Here is an 18,800-nt window from a genome sequence, read left to right on the forward strand (position 1 = left end):
TACTAATACATTTCCCTTTTCATTAGCATGCTTTTCCCCAAATTTCTAAATCTTCCAGTCTTTCAATAAAGATAATTTTTTATTTGATGTCATTAGGTAAATTGTTATTCCAATAAAAATATAAGGACTTATAACTTTTTCTTAGACAAAAATAAGTGAAGATGGAGTATATCTTGAAGGGCACCCCCCCCCAAAAAAAAAGAGTTGGAAATGTTGTCATCTTTGTGTTAGGAACAATTTCTTAAACAAAGTGCAACAATCGTCAACCACAAAAGGAAATTTTTAATAAATTTTTACCATGTTAAAATAAGTCCTATTTATTAAACATTGTTAAAAGAATGTTTCAGTTTGAACTTGCTAATAGTAAATTTAGAGTCACCAATAATAGGTTGGTGTCTCATTTAGGAAAAGAAAGTATAATGCACTTCCCTTAGTGTAATTTAACCAAACGTGTAATCAGGTTTGAACTCCCTACTTCTCTGTCCCTGCATCTCCAAACATTCCTGTCTGTCTATTGTAAGAGTTTAATCTGTGCTTGCCTAAATTCTGTTCTGTGAATCTGTCTGCCCCTGTCTCTGTCTGTGTTTCTCTAACAAAAATCTTTACTTTCTTTTATTGAACAGCACAGAAAGCATCATGTGAGGAAGGAATGAAGGGTACTTCACAGATATCTTTAACACAGGTTTACAAAGGATTAAGTCATTGACTCCTACTGACCCCATCTGACCCAGATAACAAAGAAACACTATTGAGCAATAGCTGAATCCTGCTTCCATCACTTGTGCTGGATATTCATTTTACAAAGCAACTTACAGCTTATATTCTGTTTCCAGCAATTATTAACATAACACACATACAAACACGTACACAGTTCTATCTGGCTAGGGAGCACAGAGAGCACATAACTTATGATAATAGTTCTGTATCAGTTTAGGTTGTAAATGTTGATTACATAGGAAATTTAAAGCAAGTAGGATCTCTTATATTGTTCTCTTAAAAGCAGGTTAAACAACAGGCTGAGCATACAGTGGAATATCAGTCTTATGGTATAAGTGACCCCAGGATGTATTATTAACTTTGTCTGTGAGGTCCAGCAAAATTTGCAATCTTTTGGAACATGCAAGATATTTTTATAATGATGATTTCACCAGGAAGGGGTGAAAAGCTGCTAAGTAGATGTCTTTGTAATATATGCTTCAGACACATGGTTCTGTGAAAATTATATAAAAAACTGTAAATGGACAAGCAAATGACAGTCAAATCAATAGATGCATGGTCAAACCAAACTAACAAAAGAAATATGGGGAAGTTTCTTCAGAAAAGAGAATATCTAAATGTCTAATATGTTAATGAAATACTACTTAGTTCACCAGACACGGGAAATGCAAATGTTATTACAATAGGAAAGAACATCTATAAAATACACATGTTTATAAAATGGCAAATGTTGATAGAGATGTGGAGAGGACTGAAATGTTCAAATGTGGCTGCTGAGGCGCTGTTTGGCAGAACCCTCAATATCTACTAAATTTAAATGTGGACATGCCTACTCTTGTGAGTCTCTACTTTGTCTCCTAGGTGTATATCACACAAAGGCGCACATCCACACTGGAAGAGGCACATATCACACAAAAGCAAACAACCACAGTGGAAGAGGCACATATCACACAAAAGCACATATCCACACTGGAAGAGGCACATATCTCACAAAGGCGCACATCCACACTGGAAGAGGCACATATCACACAAAGGCGCACATCCACACTGGAAGAAGCACATATCACACAAAGGCACACACCAAACACTGGAAGAGGCACATATCACACAAAGGTGCACATCCACACTGGAAGAAGCACATATCACACAAAGGCACACATCCACACTGGAAGAGGCACATATCTCACAAAGGCGCACATTCACACTGGAAGAGGCACATATCTCACAAAGGCGCACATTCACACTGGAAGAGGCACATATCTCACAAGGGCACACATCCACACTGGAAGAGGCACATATTGCACAAAGGCGCACATCCACACTGGAAGAGACACATATCACACAAAGGCGCACATCCACACTGGAAGAGCAATCACAGTTTCCTACTTGCAAACAATGCAGCAGCCCCTCAGCAGAAAATAGAAAATGGGCAGAAGAATGTTGAGAAATATATGCACACTTGCAGGTAAAAACTTGCAGGACATATGGCAGCATAAAAGAACCTTGCAAGCATAATTTCATTAAATGAAATGACATGAGTGGGCATTTAGAATGTATAATGTTATTAACATAAATTTCATGGATTCCAAGTCAGCCCCTGATGTTAGAACTCTAGAAAGCCTGGGTTACCTTTCCTGTAGGTGAGAGGAGGTAGAGGGGGTTTAGTGATGCCGATAGTACATTGATACTTTCATTAAGTCTTCTAGAATATTAAGCCCATAAAAAAGCCATAAAGAAACATATTTTGTATATATTTTATACTCCAGTAAATAATTTAACCAAAATGAAAGTCAGAATTAAATTTCTTCTGTCTTTATATAATATATATATAATTATATATAATAATAAATAATATAGTTATATAAAATGATATAATTATATTTATATAGTGCATGATAATATAATTATATATGTGAGTGTGTGTGTATGTGTGTGTGTGTGTGTATCAACAATTGCCATACTCCAAGACAATTATATTAGCAATGAAGGGACACAGATACAGACCCTCTTAAGGAATAGCAATGACAATGCCACAGTACATGTTTCATACTAACAGCATGCAGAGCAGGCTCACTGTGAGATGGCAGTCAAATTATGGTAAACTCAGACTGTGAGTTCAGTCTTATTTTATTTGTAAGCCATTCCCAATATGCTCTACAACTGATGCCAAGTGATATTTCAGTTTGTGTATGTTCCTTGTTAGATCTCTGAGGACAGCATCTCTGAGGTGTAGAGAAACACACAGAAATCTCTTTGTATCACCTGATGGTGATTTAAGAGAAGAGCAGAACCAGCAGAGTGGGAAAATTACGCCACTGAATAGCCACACTGGTGGCACAGTGAGATCTGAAGTGGGCATGACACATTAAGAAGTTTGGCAATGTGTCAACTCTCAGTGAGGAGTAATTAGGAAAGCTACTATGACCATAGGATAGGAGACTTTGCCACTGGAAGCAGGCCTTTAAAAAAGGGCAGACAGGAGCAGACTTTTTACTACTGTAGACTGTACTACTACTCCCAAGAGCTGGGGCAAGAGGTTTTCAGTATGAAGACAAACTGCTATCATCATGGTGTTCTTTCCATAAACTACACCAGGCTGTATGACAAAATTGCTGTCAATTCTCATGCAGATGTCTTAGAAACATTCATTATAATTCAATTTGAAGAACTATAATGGACTGATTAGCCATGAATCAAATAAAGTTAATTAAAGAGATTTTTCCTAATTCTTGATGTGAAGAAACAATTTGCCTTAATGAAAGAAAACAAAGAATACATACTGGGACATGATTTGGAGATCAGTAATTCCTCCTGAGAAAATGAGTGAAGATTATAATTTCATAGTTTTAAGAAGCATATGTATGTGTGCGTTGCTCTGTAGTTCTACAGATGGGATCTGTGCCCTTACATGTGGTAAGCAGGGCTCTAACATTGACCCATACTCATACCCTGTTCATTTATATTAAATATAAGACAAAGTTATAAAAGGCATAAATGATATGGAGTACTTGTGTGCATAGATTTATGATAGTTATCAATTTTACTTAACTTATCATCTTCAGCAAAAGGTCTCACATTAAGGTAAATTCATCTTAGAGATAGTTTTTAAGCTGTAAGTGAAGACTTGGGCTCATGACATTGTGATAAATGATTCCAAAATTATCAGTTTTCCCACATGGAGAAATAAATATTGAAGATACATTTAATCCAATATTTGAAGATTTGGAATTTTCCATATCTGTGTACATTTAAAAGGATTATTTCTGTCTTTGTCTAGCTTCCAAATAAATGAGATGCAGACTATAAATTTATTGATTTAGCTTTGTGGTAATTTTTTATTGTGTCATTTTTATTTAGCCAATAGTTTTAAATTGGGAAGAAAGGTTTGCACACCAAAAGCTGATGTACATGGGAATTTGCTCACCTTGGAGAAGCCAGATCTTGGGGTACAGAATTTAAAATTTGAATACATAGTAGCACCATACCAACCCCCAACATACCAGTTTACCCAGTTTTCTGGTACTAAAGATTAAAGAATACATGATAACATGCAAATGACTACTTGAAACTTTGGCCATTGTGTGGATGAACTGAATTCCACAACTAGTTATCCTTTTATAAATAGGACTTTTCGTGTACTGTATGAACACTGATAAGTCATTGAAAGAGGGAAGTTTAAGGATTATCATAGGTCTGAGATGTCTATGTTTGGAGACTATCAACTCAAAAATATTATAACCATCCATATTTTAAGCATTTTTTAATTCTATGAAAATTTAATGGATTTTGTCACTGTTTCAGCAATAATTACCCTGTAAATGAGTATAATCTAATCTACAAATTTATTTCTATATTAACTTTAAATGGGCATTGAAGCCAATATTCAGTGAGTATTGCTGACATAATGTTACATTTCTGCATAATCATTTTTGGTTTATACATTTTGCAGTAACAGGTAGATGGGGAAAAAAGGGAATGCTAGATTATACATTGGTCAGATAGATACAGATAATGATAGGAAGGTAGGTAGATATATGATAGATATAGATTTTATAGACATAGATGATATAAGTATAGATTATAGATAAACATAGATATGTAGACAGACATACAGATAGATTATGTGCATGTAGATATGTAGACTAGATAGATGTATAGATATATATAGGAATATTGATATAAAAATATATAAATGATATATAGATATGTAGATATATATATAGAGAGAGAAAAATAGATGATATAGAATAAAAAGGTATGGCTAGATTACTGCTGGCTACAGTGTGTTTAAATTATATAAATTATATTTATCTAAAGATATACATATATTTACATATCTAGTCTATATCAATATCTATAATCTACATGTCTATCTACATATGTATCTATCTCTGTACATCAGGATATATAGATATATTGGTATATATTAGACTTATAGATATATAGATTATGAAAAACATAAATTATATAGACATATGGATACATAGATATAACATATAGCTACATAGGTCTAGATAGGCAGATAGGTAGATAAGTAGATAGATCAAAGCAGCCAGTCACATAAATATAGATTTTTTTAAAGTGAATATTCATGCAATCCCAGGCTCTTTGACATGCCCTGCTACAAACAATCCTTTTTGCTTTTTTTGATGGTTTGGGTCTATGCAATGTCACTCAAATCAAACTCTGTAGAGCTTCCCCCAATGAAAACCTCCAGTCAATCCAATTGGCTGAAATAAATGCTGAAGTTTATGTGGATGTGAGGGGGGTATACTCTAAAAAAAGTGCAGTGGACAGGAGAAAGTCCATTATTCAGTAGCTTGTTATGTATTTGTCAAATGTGGAGAAATTGCCTAATACTTCTGATAACTGAAGAATAATCGGATTCTACAGGATAGACTGGGGAAATGTATAATCTTAACCTCACTGAGACTGACTACGTACTTTTCCTTTGTTTTAACAATTGGTATTTCTTTACTGGAATGAGAAGACCATCTTTTTTCTGGAAGTAGACTTGATCTTGTTTGAAGCACACTCAGCTTTGAGGTGCTCTGTGCCAAGCTTTGATGTACTCTATATAGTAGAGGTAGAGCTTCACATTCTGGCCTCCACAGGGTCTTCACAAATGGAGTCTACAGGCTGTTCAACAGACAGTGATTCAAATATGAGCCTCACAGCTTTAATAAAAAATAGAATTTCATGAACATAAATTTTTCTCTAGCAAAGTTTTTATTTCCCCCCTTTTCATAAGAAGACCATTTCTGAAACAAATTGAAGTCAATATAGAATGTTTGAAACAAATGTCATCTTTGTTTTCTTGTCTGCTCATCTATGAAAGCTGTTTATTGCTAGACAGAAAACATGAATTATTTTCTTTTTTTCATCTACCAGGGTAGTTTTCCTCAAAAGTCTAATATTACAGCCTCAAGATCACAAAAGGTAGATTGATTGCTAATGATTATCCAAGAGTCTTGTAAAAATTAGAATTGCTACAGAAAAAATACCAACACTGTTTTCATGGTACTGGATGGCAAAGGAGTAGGCACTGCTATCCCAGCTCCTCAAATTGTGCTAAAGTATTAACATTATACTGCTGGATACAATATTGATGCTGCATTCTAAGTTAGCACACACACACACACACACACACACACACATACATACACATACACACTTTCTAAAGGTAAAGAGTTTTAGTAATAATTTATGAAATAAATATCCATGTTCAGGCACTCTTTGAAGTTGTTCATTTCTAGATTTCTTCCATTAAAGAATAACTGATTTTTTTTCTTTATTTCCTTCCAGTTGTCTTTCATTAGAGGAGGATTGTGACCGTTGACATTCTGCAGTGTGCTTAAACATCTTTGTTCCTAAGGCTTTGCAAAAATGGCTAGTTTTACTCAATATTCTCTGACTTAAGAGTTATGACTTAAGCAGTCCCCAGTAGCAGTGTTGAGGGTCTATTAATATCAGCACTTGCCTTTACCCTCAATTTCAGATCCAGTGTAGTGATCTGCCTGTGTAGATGACATAGCAGTTGAAACAGAAGGAATCTCTGTATGAGAGTGGGCATACAATGCACAAGTATCACTTTGCTATAGATGATCCCAGCATCCCATTTGGCACTCTAATTCTGGCCTGTTTCTTTACCTGGAAACTTACTCCTTTCATTCTTTTGGACATTTCTGCTTAACTGTGTTAGCACAATCTCTTCTTGCCATCTTTCCTTCCATAACCCTCTTTAATATTGTTAAGACTGAAAACTGTGGGCTATGTTGAGTTTTCCTGCATTGTCTACTATAAAAGCTTTCCAACAAGACCTTTTAAAGTCCCATTGCCATTTTTTCTTAATTACTCCCCTTTCTTTCAATTACCAAATAACAATATCAATATGGAGTTCAAATGCTTCTATTTGACTGGCACTTTTCAGCTGTTTCTCATTTCTGCGTCCTCCAGATTCTGCTTCCTACCACAATAGAATTTTGTAGACTATAATCTCTTAAAAGGGAGTTCAGTGAACTCTCTAGGTCATATTTGGCAAAATGGCAAACTGTTCATTACATTTTAATTCTGAAGCACCCCCCCAAGGGCCTAGATCCTGTAATTTCCCCAGGAAAAATCTATAAGAGGCCAAAACAGACATGCCAGGTGGCAAAAGTCAGCCTCAAACTCACACTTTCTTTCTTTCGGGGTCAAGACCTGCTGGCTGACCTTTCTGTTATTCACCTGCCATCAAAGCATTTGTTTGCTTCAAAACCATCTCCAGTTTCACCTCATTAGGGTCCCTCGTCTTCTCTAGGCAAAGCATTGTATCATTATTTCTCACTTGTTTTATTAGACAAGAAATCAGTAGGTAAGCAGGAGAAAATGAAGTTGTTCCAATTCCCATGAGTCAAAGCATCACATGGAAGTCTTGATTTCCTTAGATTCCACTGCAGATGTTGTCTGTAATGACTACTCACCAACAATAATGATTTCTCCTTTTCTGCCTATAAATTTTACCTAATCCATATCCTGATTTAGCTTTCAATTAAATAATAAGTTTTTTTTTCTATTTTTCCAGCTGTGTCATAGAAGGAAGAGTTAGAGGGGAGCACAGAGGAGTTGAGTGGTCAATGACCAAAAAGTTGTAAAATAGCCCCAAATGGTTCACTTCCTGTCACAGGAACCTTGTGCATAGCTGTCTTATTGGTGGATGAGACCAGGTGGGAATTTGATGTCCTTCGTTGCTGCCTGTGTTTAAGAAAAGTCATGAGGTCCAGCTTGCACAAAAAGGAAGCCTGTGATAGGGAACTGAATGTCATCCTTGAGCTGGGCCCTTGTTCTTGTCTTGCTAACCAACTTCTAACTTTTAACATTTAATTTCTAAATCATAATTGATCAGCCTAAACCATCATTCTTGTTACTCATATTCATTCAAGTTCGTGTACAGTGCTCCATTCTAAAATGTTCTAGGGGGATTATCCTCTGTGCACCTATTTTTCTGTAACTATTATCCAAAAGCTTTTAGTCATTTTCTAATTTCCAATGAATTACTCTGAAATTTTAAGTCTTTAACCCTAACAACTGAAATATCTAGTGATATGTAAATTAATAAATAAAATATGGTCTATCTATGCAATGACAGCCTTCTGGTAGGGGGTGTCTAATGCCAGCTTTCTCTAATTGAGCCAAAATGATAAATAGGCTATTTATTTTGATTTGGAAGAAATGAGTATGATTGTCATTCATCACACTATTAAGGAACTGGGTAGTCCATGTTGAATCTCTAGCACTTAATTTCAGAGTCACCTTCCTCGTTTCACATACTTTTGGTTGAATCACTAATTAGTAAACCGCTCCTGTGTACTCTCTACAGATACAAATCATGCCATTGGGACCACTTGTCCCTCTGTGTGGATAAATAACTTAGGCAAGTCCATTCAAGTCCCATGGAGGGGGAGAGAATGTGCCTATTCCTTTTATCTTCATAAGCAGTAAAGGTGAATAGTGAAGACCACAACAGATTCCTTTCCTAACTTAAGGAGAAACTTTATATAGATGAGGACAACTAAGAGAAACTAAGAGATACAATGTATCAATGAAATTGTGATGGCAATAATATAAAGATGGAGATAGAGGTAGCAACAGGGGAATGTGGTAGAGAGCTTTGAAAGCTGGTTGGTTGTGTATGTAAACACATCCAGTCAAAATGCACAGTTTTATTTCTTCATTTATAGTCACTAGATCTCATTTTGTTTCCTAGTTTTGTTTCTATCACACTGTCAAGAGCCTCCAATATAATGAATAGTGATAATTTCATTTCCACATTCAAAAGAAAACCTTCAATATCATATATTGAAATTATTATCAAGCATCCTGCTTCCTTATTTTGACAAATATTTTGTCACATCAAAAATATTTTAGTGTGCTGAGAAAGTTTTAGACATTATTTTTTGTTATATTTTATTTACTTCCTTCACTTATTGAAATGATCTGCTTCTATTTTCTTTTAATACATTGATTTGCATTGATTTTCAAATGTTAAATCAACTCTGAATGTCTTGTTCTTTTTGAAGATATTTGGTGATGATTTACATGCCCTTATTACTTAGAAACTTTTGCCTGCAATGTTTCCTTCCTGTAACGACTCCTAACCTTTTAGAATTTATGAGTATGACAGGCTAATTACTTACATATTTGGAAGAATTCACTGACAATGCCAATGTGTCTTGATGTTTTTCAAATATCTTCCTGACAATATTACTTGTTTTTGTGTTAACAGCATGCATGGAACTGTTCCTATTGGCTTTTCTCCTTTGTTTTCACTCAGGGGAACTTTGTGTTTGCTTGTTTGTTTGTTTATTTTTGTTTTGCCAGTGTATCTGTTGTTAACTCAGTTGTATTGTAGAGTATTTGAAATGCCACTATAAACATCGAAACATTTTCATTTTTTGATGAAATGGCTTCTTCTGATACTACATATAGTTCATTGCATTTTTTTCTGGTTAATTTAGTTACTTGAAAGCTCAAAATGGGTTCTACTTTGAAATATGCTTAGTATGAAACACTAAAGATCTAGATAATTATAAGCAGAAGTTTCAGTGAAGGTTTATATGCAGGGACTGGAGAGATGTTCAAGGTTAAGAACGCTTGTACTTCCACAGGTCCCAGAACCCATATCAGGCAGCTCACAGCCTTCTGTAGCTGCAGCTCTAGAACATCTGCTGCCTTGAGTTGCTCTGGCCACCTGCACTCATGTACACAAACCCACATGCAGACATATGCATCTATAAAAATTTTGAAAAACCATCATCATAGTAAAATATTTTAAAGGTTAAAATGGGGACAAATTAATATAAAGTCAAAGCACATATTCAAATTTTTATTAAAAGCAACATGCCTGCACATGAAGTCTGTTCAGTTCTAATGGAACTTCTCTGACTCTATCCCACCCCATGGAACTTCTCTGACTCTATCCCACCCCATGGAACTTCTCTGACTCTAACCCATGGAACTTCTCTGACTCTAACCCACCCCATGGAACTTCTCTGATGCTAATCCACTCGGTGGAACATCTATGATTCTAACCCACTCCATGGAACATCTCTGATTCTAACCCACCCCATGGAACTTCTCTGACTCTAACCCACCCCACATCTCTGAACCAGGACCGTTGAAAAAAAAAAGGGCTGAGTAGAATTAAGAAACTACAAACATGAAAATTATGAAATGACAGAAAGCCAAAGCTCAAGAATATGTTTATTTCAAAAATTTTAAAGTTCTTTTATGAGCCAATTGTAAAACATGTCAAATAATTACAGAATAGGAAACACTTCCCATGAATAAATTTAAGTCAAATTAAGGAACCAAAGAAGTTAATTTCTCTCCAATTATTCTGTAGAACTTTGTCTATTTTTACAGAAAATATTTTTATGCTTAGGTAAATGTCCAGACATTATAAATTGTATTGAAAATTTCTAGTACTTATGTGGAGTAAGTCAGGATTTCATGTTGGATAAGAAATCTTGGTTTGATGTTAGTAGTGAGATAAGACTTTCTATTGAACCTTGACTTTCTCTACACACACTCCCCTCACACACACACACACACACATATCCACCACACATTCACCTGAATGGGCTAAAGGTGGGGGGAGGTTGTTCTTTACCTGGTTGGAGACTCCATTTCTAGAATCTCACATTATATTTCTTAAAACTCTATTATATTCACACAATATGGAATATTTACAAGATACAGTTAAAATTAATATTCTAAAAGCACCATCTACAAGCCTCTTCTTTGTTAGAATTAGCATTATATCTGTTCCCCATTTTTATTTTTCCTAAAACCTAAAATGGGAAATATTTGCAGGAAATACTAAAACTATTATATTTGAGATGTGATTTTAAAACAAATAAATTAGCATATTTAATTAATGTGAAGAGTTGGCAATATATATATGTATATACATACATATATATATATATATATATATATTCTTATCCCAGTTACCAAGCAAAGGTAGAAATCTGTTTAAATAATAGGATGAGACTACATTTTCATATTAGTATATAAAGAAAGGACTGCATCCATAATTTGCTTTTCAATGATATTTAATATTTGAAAAATTTCCAATTTGCAACCAAAGAAAAATAAAATTGAAACCACCATTTCTGAATTTCATGATCAACAAAATATAAAAAGAAATAAAAAAGCATTTTTGAAACACCCTGCCGAGCCTGCTTACCTCATCGCAAGACAAGCAAATTATATTCTATGGGAGAGAAAAAGCAAAGTGAAGAAAATCTCAGCCAATCTGACAGCTCCGAGGGAGTTCAACAGCATTCTTCATGATGGGCAAAGCAAAACCAAGAGCCGTGGGGAGGAAGCGGGGAATCAATGAGTCATCCAATGCCCTGTAACTCCTTCATCAACAGCCATCAATGCAGATGAATAAGTTTACATTGGAATTGCCAGAAAGGTTTTTAAGGGATTTAACTTTATTCTGAAAGCTACATGAGGCAAACTCATTCTTTAGCTGTCCTTACCTGTAGAGTACAGCACCTATAGTCTGTTAACAGAAATCAGGGCTGATTCTTGATCTCTTGGTATCACCTCATTATTGTGTTCTATGCTTAAATGTTTGTGCTTTGTTAATTTGTGTGTGCGCATGTGCATGCCCGTGTTTGCACTTGTGCGCACATGAAGGATCTTCTCATCTACATCTCTCTGTCTTGCTCTTTTTCTTGGGATTTTTTTTTCATTGTTTGTTCTGTCCTTTTCCAATGTGTTTGTTTTTGTTTTATCGTATTTTAATTAGTTTTTATCCCCCTGGAAGCCTTTTTTATTTTTCTAGTAAGAGATAGACGTAGGTGAATCTGGATGGGAAAGAAGGTGGGGAATAAATGGGAAGGGATGGAGGTAAGGAAATCAGGACATATTGCGTGAGAAAAAAGGTCTACATTCAATATAAGAAAAAAGAGTTTTTGCATGCTTTCCTAGAGCTGTTGCTGCAGTCTGTGGAATTAGACATCAGCAAAAGTAGTGAGGGAACAGATTTCAGAAGTCAACAGGAGTCTGAGCTCATCCATCTACAGTCCCTGCTTTCTTGGCGTCTCATCCTTCTAATCCTGTTCTCTGGAGAGTTTTGAACTCTAACGTATGTCCCATGGGCACCATGAGAGGACTGTTGCAAATTCAAGGCTGCCGCATCCATCCTCCGGGGTCCTTATGCACCCTATGGCAAGGAACTGAGAATCAGTTCAAAGGAAAAAGGATAATTGGTACAGGGGAGACTACTTGGTTGGTTAAGTGCTGGCCACAAAAGCACAAACAGAAGGACCTGAGTTTACATACTCAGCAATACACCTAAAAGTTGGGCACAACAGCATAGCACTTGTCTATAACTGGAGAATCGGGTGCTGAGAGAGGAGCTTCAGTAGCCTGCTGGGAAGTTGGGCTACCTGAATTAGTGAGCTCCAGACTCGGGGAGACGCTATCCCCAAAATAAAGTGGAGAGCTATAAAGGAAGACATTCAGTGTTAATCTCTGACCTTGACACGCACACACATGCTCATATAAAGACACAAGAACACAAATCCATGCATTTATATATGCAACACATATACATGCATAAATAGGTACATTTATGCATACATATATGTAGATAAAAAGTGATTGATTTAACTTCATGAAACTTCAACTGCATTGTCTACCAACAACTTCAAAAACACTTTGTATTGTTATTATTATTATTATTATTATTAAGTTTTTTTCACATATTAGAGTGTATGCTTGCCATTAGGGGATAGCAGCTCAGAGATTGAAACGTCCATCTGCTCACCACTAGGTATATCCATTTAATTTGTAGTTGTGATGAAATATAAATGAATATAATTCATACTTACTACTGGGCCAAAGCTTATTAACAGTCAGGTTTTTCTGTTCTATATACTCATCCTGCCTCTTTCCAGAAGAAGATTTTAATTAAGGTGTAAGGACACAGCAAAGTCACAAAATCGAAGGCACGTGGACCCCAAAGAAACGTCATTGAATCAAGCAATTATGAATCTTAGATTGTGGATTTTGTAATAATTTCAACTACTCTAATACATGATGCCTATTTTTGTATGCTAGAGATATCCTGTTCACAATATATAACTAATTATAGTCTGAATTAAGAGTTTAAAATTTTATTTATTAAAATAAACATTTGGAATTGGAATAGTGGATCAATGGATAAGAACATTTTTTGGCTCTTTCTGAGAACCTGGATTTAATTCCAGGCACCCACATGGTTGCTTACACCATCTATAGTTCCAGTTCCAAGAATGTAACACCCTTTTTTTTTTGGTTCTGTGGACACAAGTCTGCAAATGGTACACAGAAATACATGCAGTCAAAATATCAAAACATTTATAAAATAAAGATTATTTTTCAACTAACTATTGATATTAAGATCATGAATTAGCTGGGCAGTGGTGGTGCACGCCTTTAATCCTAGCACTTGGGAGGCAGAGGCAGGCAGATTTCTGAGTTCAAGACCAGCCTGGTCTACAAAGTGAGTTCTAGGACAGCCAGGGCTATGCAGAGAAACCCTGTCTTGAAAAAAACAAACACAAACAAACGAAAAAACAAACAAATCATGAATTAGTAAGATATGATATACAACACCTGAGGTTAAAGCTTAGTCTTTAATGAAGCTCTCTTTATCTGACTGTCAGAAATCCACTGTTCCTGGAGCTTTAAATCCACATGTGACAAGTAGTTTGGTAATATGTACCAAAGGTTTAAATGATGACCTACTTTGAGGCCAAAACAAAACACTGATATTTTTACTTAGATGAAAATATGAATGAGCACAGAACATTCTTATCATAATTTTTAATACAAGAAGAGTTCAAGTGATATTATCCATTATATAAATTGTACTAAGCTTGGAAATTACATTTATAGTTAATATAGTTGGGGTATTATCCTCTTACAAAATTATTTCTTAATCTCTAAATATATACATTTAATTTGAAGTACATAGTGTATCTCTAAATATATACATTTAATTTGCAGTGCATAGAGTACATGTATGCATGTGGTAAGATAGAAAAATAGAAATCCAGACAGACTCAGAAAGAAAGAAGAAACTGGAATAATGTTTCTGCAAATGTGAACAGTGATGACAGTCCTATGTTTATAGAAGATTTCCTTGAACATATGTCATCATCATTGTCCTCCTCCTCCTTTTCCTCCTCTTCCTCCTCCTCCTCTTCCTCCTCCTCCTCCTCCTCCTCCTCCTCCTCCTTCTCCTCCTCCTCCTCCTTCTTCTTCTTCTTCATCTTCTTATCTCTCTCTCTTTTGTTTTGCAGTAGTTATGTATTAACATCCTTATGGGTGAAGACAGAATAAACATGGTTACTTCTTCAAAGAGCAAAAAGGAAAGGGTTTGCAGTTGTGTACCAAGAACAACTAACTCCCTAAATGGACGTAATAGCAAAATCTCACCCTGTTTCACCCTACCTTTTTACTCTCAGTTATTGTTCAAACTGTGTATTTTGGGGACCTACTATGTTTCAGAGATGTTATCATCAAGAAGAGTTGTGAATCTGATTTTATGTCTCACTGGTTTTTGTGGACCCAGGGGATACTTCTTGACCATTTGAGGGTTACTTTGAAGAGGGTAGCCTGAGTAAAGGAATTTTAAAAGAAACTAAACTTATTTTTATCATCAAGGTAGTGAGTAGATGTGATATTTGGTAAGAAAACCCGTAGAAATTAGCTTCCACAGGTTTTCTTGCCGGTTTTGGTGAATTGTTTTGTTCTCTTTATGAGTGCCAGTTTGTAAAACTGGAATAACTATATGAATATCCTCTATATAAATGTCTCTGTATAAATGTCTGATGACATATTTATCTCTAATAATCTAAAAGTTACCTTAAACATTTTAAATTAATTTTCAGGACTAGATTTAAAATAAATTTGTTTCAACCATTGCTGTAAGAAGAATGGTGAGATAAAGGGGAGGCACTCTCATGAAGGTGGTTATAATTTGTGCTGTAAATATAAGATCAGACAAATTCTTTGATTAAAATGATGATTACCTTTCAGTGATGATTGGACATGGAAAATTAACATATCTGGAAAATATAGTACATAATATGAGAAGTTTTAAACTAAATAGGAGCTTTGCCTTAATGTACAGAATTGCATTTAGACTTAAATATTCTCTTGAGATTTAAGACTTCTCCAGGGCCAACAGGTTAATTGTCATATGTTTTAAAGATCCTATTCAGCATCTGTTTGCATATTTAGATGTCAGAAATAGTTCTGTATTATATTTCCTTATATCGTTGGGAAAAAATAATACATTGGCTTTTAAAAATTATTGGCTCCCAAAGACAAAACAACTTTGACCTGATAGATAATGTGGAAACCTTCATTTCTCCAAATGATCTCTTTCCATATGTTATGTGCCCTTCAAAACCAGTGAATTCCATGTATGGTCAAGCCTTTAATCCCAGTACTCCAGAGATAGAGGTACATTTCTGTGGCTGGGGCCAACCTGAGTTACATTAAGAATTCTGGGCCAGCCGGGACTATTTCATGAGACTCTTCTCAAACGAAACTAGCTTTCCTGTATAAATATTTTTGGCAAAATCTAGGAAACCTGAGTATACTTTTAAGCATCATCATGAATATGTTTCTTTCAGAAGCTTCCTCTTAGTTGTCACCTCCCCTTACCTCAGTTCTTCTTGATGGATGTCTTGTGATTCCCTTAGAACACATACCGAAGTTTGTGATACATGTGCTTATCTTTCTTCTTTCAACTCTGTTAAACTAACATCATCTACTGAATACTGACAGAGTACTATTCCAATAAAATATTTATGTTCTAATGCCAGAAACCTATAGACATGTACAGGGTAATCAACATTATTAATTGTATTAAGTTGTTCATTAGCTGATCCTCAACTTAGGGAACATAGTCTGGACTATCTATGTTGACCTGACCATTAATAGAAGGGTCCTCAGCAGTAGAAGAAGTAGGTAGAAGATAATCAGAAGGTCATATGGTTATGTGGGAAAAATAAGGCTGCAGAAGATACAATAAAGGTAGCGTTAAAAACAGAACAGGACTGAGGGGGAAGTAAAGAAGCAGGCTTCTAGAAGCTGGAAAGAGCAACACAACACATTCTATCCTAGGACTTGCAAGAATTTTAGCTCATGGAGTCTGTCTCAGAGGTCTAGCCTGCACATGCCTTGCATAGGTGCAGTTTGTTATAGCAATGATCAAGCAGACACAGCATTCTTCACATTTCAGCTTAACTACTTCTCGCTTTCCTCCATTAGACTTTTCATTTGCACAATGATTATCCCCCCCCTTTTTTTTTGATTATCTCTTTTAATAGAGTAAGGCATAGAAAAGAACAACCACAGCTCAAATGAGTAATTTACAGGTTTTTTTTTCTTTCAATGGTATATAAACTCCGACAACCTCTTCCCAACCTGCAATTCTCTTGGACAGACTTTAGTTAACTGAAGGGATGGACGCCCTTGATGAGGATGTTGGGAGGCTTGCCTTGTTTCTATGCATCTCAGCCACCGTGACTTAGTAAACAGTTTTCTCTTTCCTTGCGCATCATGAAGTGCACTCCAGCATCCACTGAGAATCAGGGTGAAGACACTGTGGAAGTAAACCTTTGAATCTGTGTGGCAAAATAAGCCTTTCCTGCAAGATGGCTATGTTGGCTATTTCACAAAATTACTAAGCAACACATAGAAACTTTATGGTACATTGCTAGCTGGTTCATGTGTTATCCTTAACCAGAAGTCTACTTACCTCTGGAGCAAAATAAAGTGTTGGTTTAGAACAAAAATCACAGTAAGTGGTAACTAAGGGAAACAATCTAATTAATGAGTTAAGAAATCTAATTTTTAGATGTATGTATTTAAAGTTGTATGATTCTTTACAACAGCAATAATCCTTGATATAATAGAATAATAATGATTGCAAGCCAGTTCAGTCTGATGTGCATTGTACAATGTACGGTTTGGTTTTTTTTCTCTAAAAAGCAAAGCAAAATCTCAGATTATCTCTATTTTGGATAGTTACAAAACAATTGTTCATGTTGGGTTTTAAAAACTAAGAATAATTAACGAATACATTAATGATGTTGAAAATCACATCATGAGAAACTTTGTGGTTTGTGCAAGACTAATAATATGTATGTTTTTATAAATTAGTCTTTGAGTGATTCTGTAACTAATAACAATTATGGCTCCGTTGTTGTGGAGGGAGGGTCCTCATGGAAAGATGCTGTCTTAATTCAGCATCCTGGCAGCTGTGCAAATGGTGAAGCAATTCTTCAGCACTCTCGGTGGCCTTCTGAGCAGATTTCCAGGTGTAAATAGGCTCTCTCTGTTTTTATCTACCTGTTCCTAAGGGAACCAGTCCTTACATTTCACAGTTAAGGGAGCTAGCAATTGATGTGTCAATGACTTGGTACAAGTATCCTGCTGCTTTCTATCTGTGATGATGCATTCAGTATCCCAGGAGGACAGAGAATGAAAGCCACAATGGGAGAAACTTCCAGAGGAAGCCAGAAGGCAGAAGAGTGGGAGAATAGAGATGTCTCTGGCTTGGAAAATGGGAGAACTTATGTGACAAATCTGAGCTCTTGAAATTTACTGGATGGTTATTGTGACACTAATGGGGTCATTAGGATGAGGACATTAAGAATAGGTTTACAATATCATATGAAGGTTAAAATGAGGTAGCTATTAAGTTGAGAACACACAAGCATAATGTAATCTGTCCCTAGTAAACAATATTTATAAAGTTCACTTAGTATATATGATGATTTTTTTTCTCTGTTTGAATTCATGTTGTAATTAGATTAGGTGAGAAGAGAGGATGTGGTTGTGAAATATTGGTCTCTATCAAAAAGGAAAGAAACAAATATTCAAAATTTGGAAGGTAAAAAATAGTGGCATGTGTCAAGAAATATGGAAATAGATACATAAACCTAGCTAAGAGCAATCAGGGAGTTAGAAGTAGTTTCTCTTCGATGCAGCAGGTCTTAGTCATTCACTGAAATAACCCTTGAAACATGTTCATGCATAACCAATAATGTGAGATAGAACAACCAAAGAAGACTGTGTTCTTAAAAAAATATTCAAAAGTGATTTCAGATTTCTTCCATCTTCATTTTGCAGAAACATTTTTAGCAATAATTAAAAACAAATATTATTGTTTAAGGCCCCAGCTCTGCTGCTCCACAGGGGTCTGTGAACTTGGACCTTTTTTATATGAACTTTGGTTTCTTTTTTATGAGACTCAGAGGAGATTAAGGAAGACTCTGTGTGTTAAGTTTTGGGGGTGCCTGGTGCATGACTGCTTTAGCCTCTTCACTGAAGCTTTTGATCTTTCTATTCTCATATTCATGTCACCAAAACCAAAATCATTTCAAGTCACATACATACATACATATGTATATTTACATATATCTTCTTGGTGAACCCAATGCTTAGAGTATGTGTTTTATCATAGTCTTCCGTTTTGGCTACTGGCTCTTTAATTATGTTCCCCCAGTTCCCTTTGGAATTTT

This window comes from Mastomys coucha, unplaced genomic scaffold, assembly GCF_008632895.1.
Source record: "Mastomys coucha isolate ucsf_1 unplaced genomic scaffold, UCSF_Mcou_1 pScaffold20, whole genome shotgun sequence".
Taxonomy (NCBI): domain Eukaryota; kingdom Metazoa; phylum Chordata; class Mammalia; order Rodentia; family Muridae; genus Mastomys; species Mastomys coucha.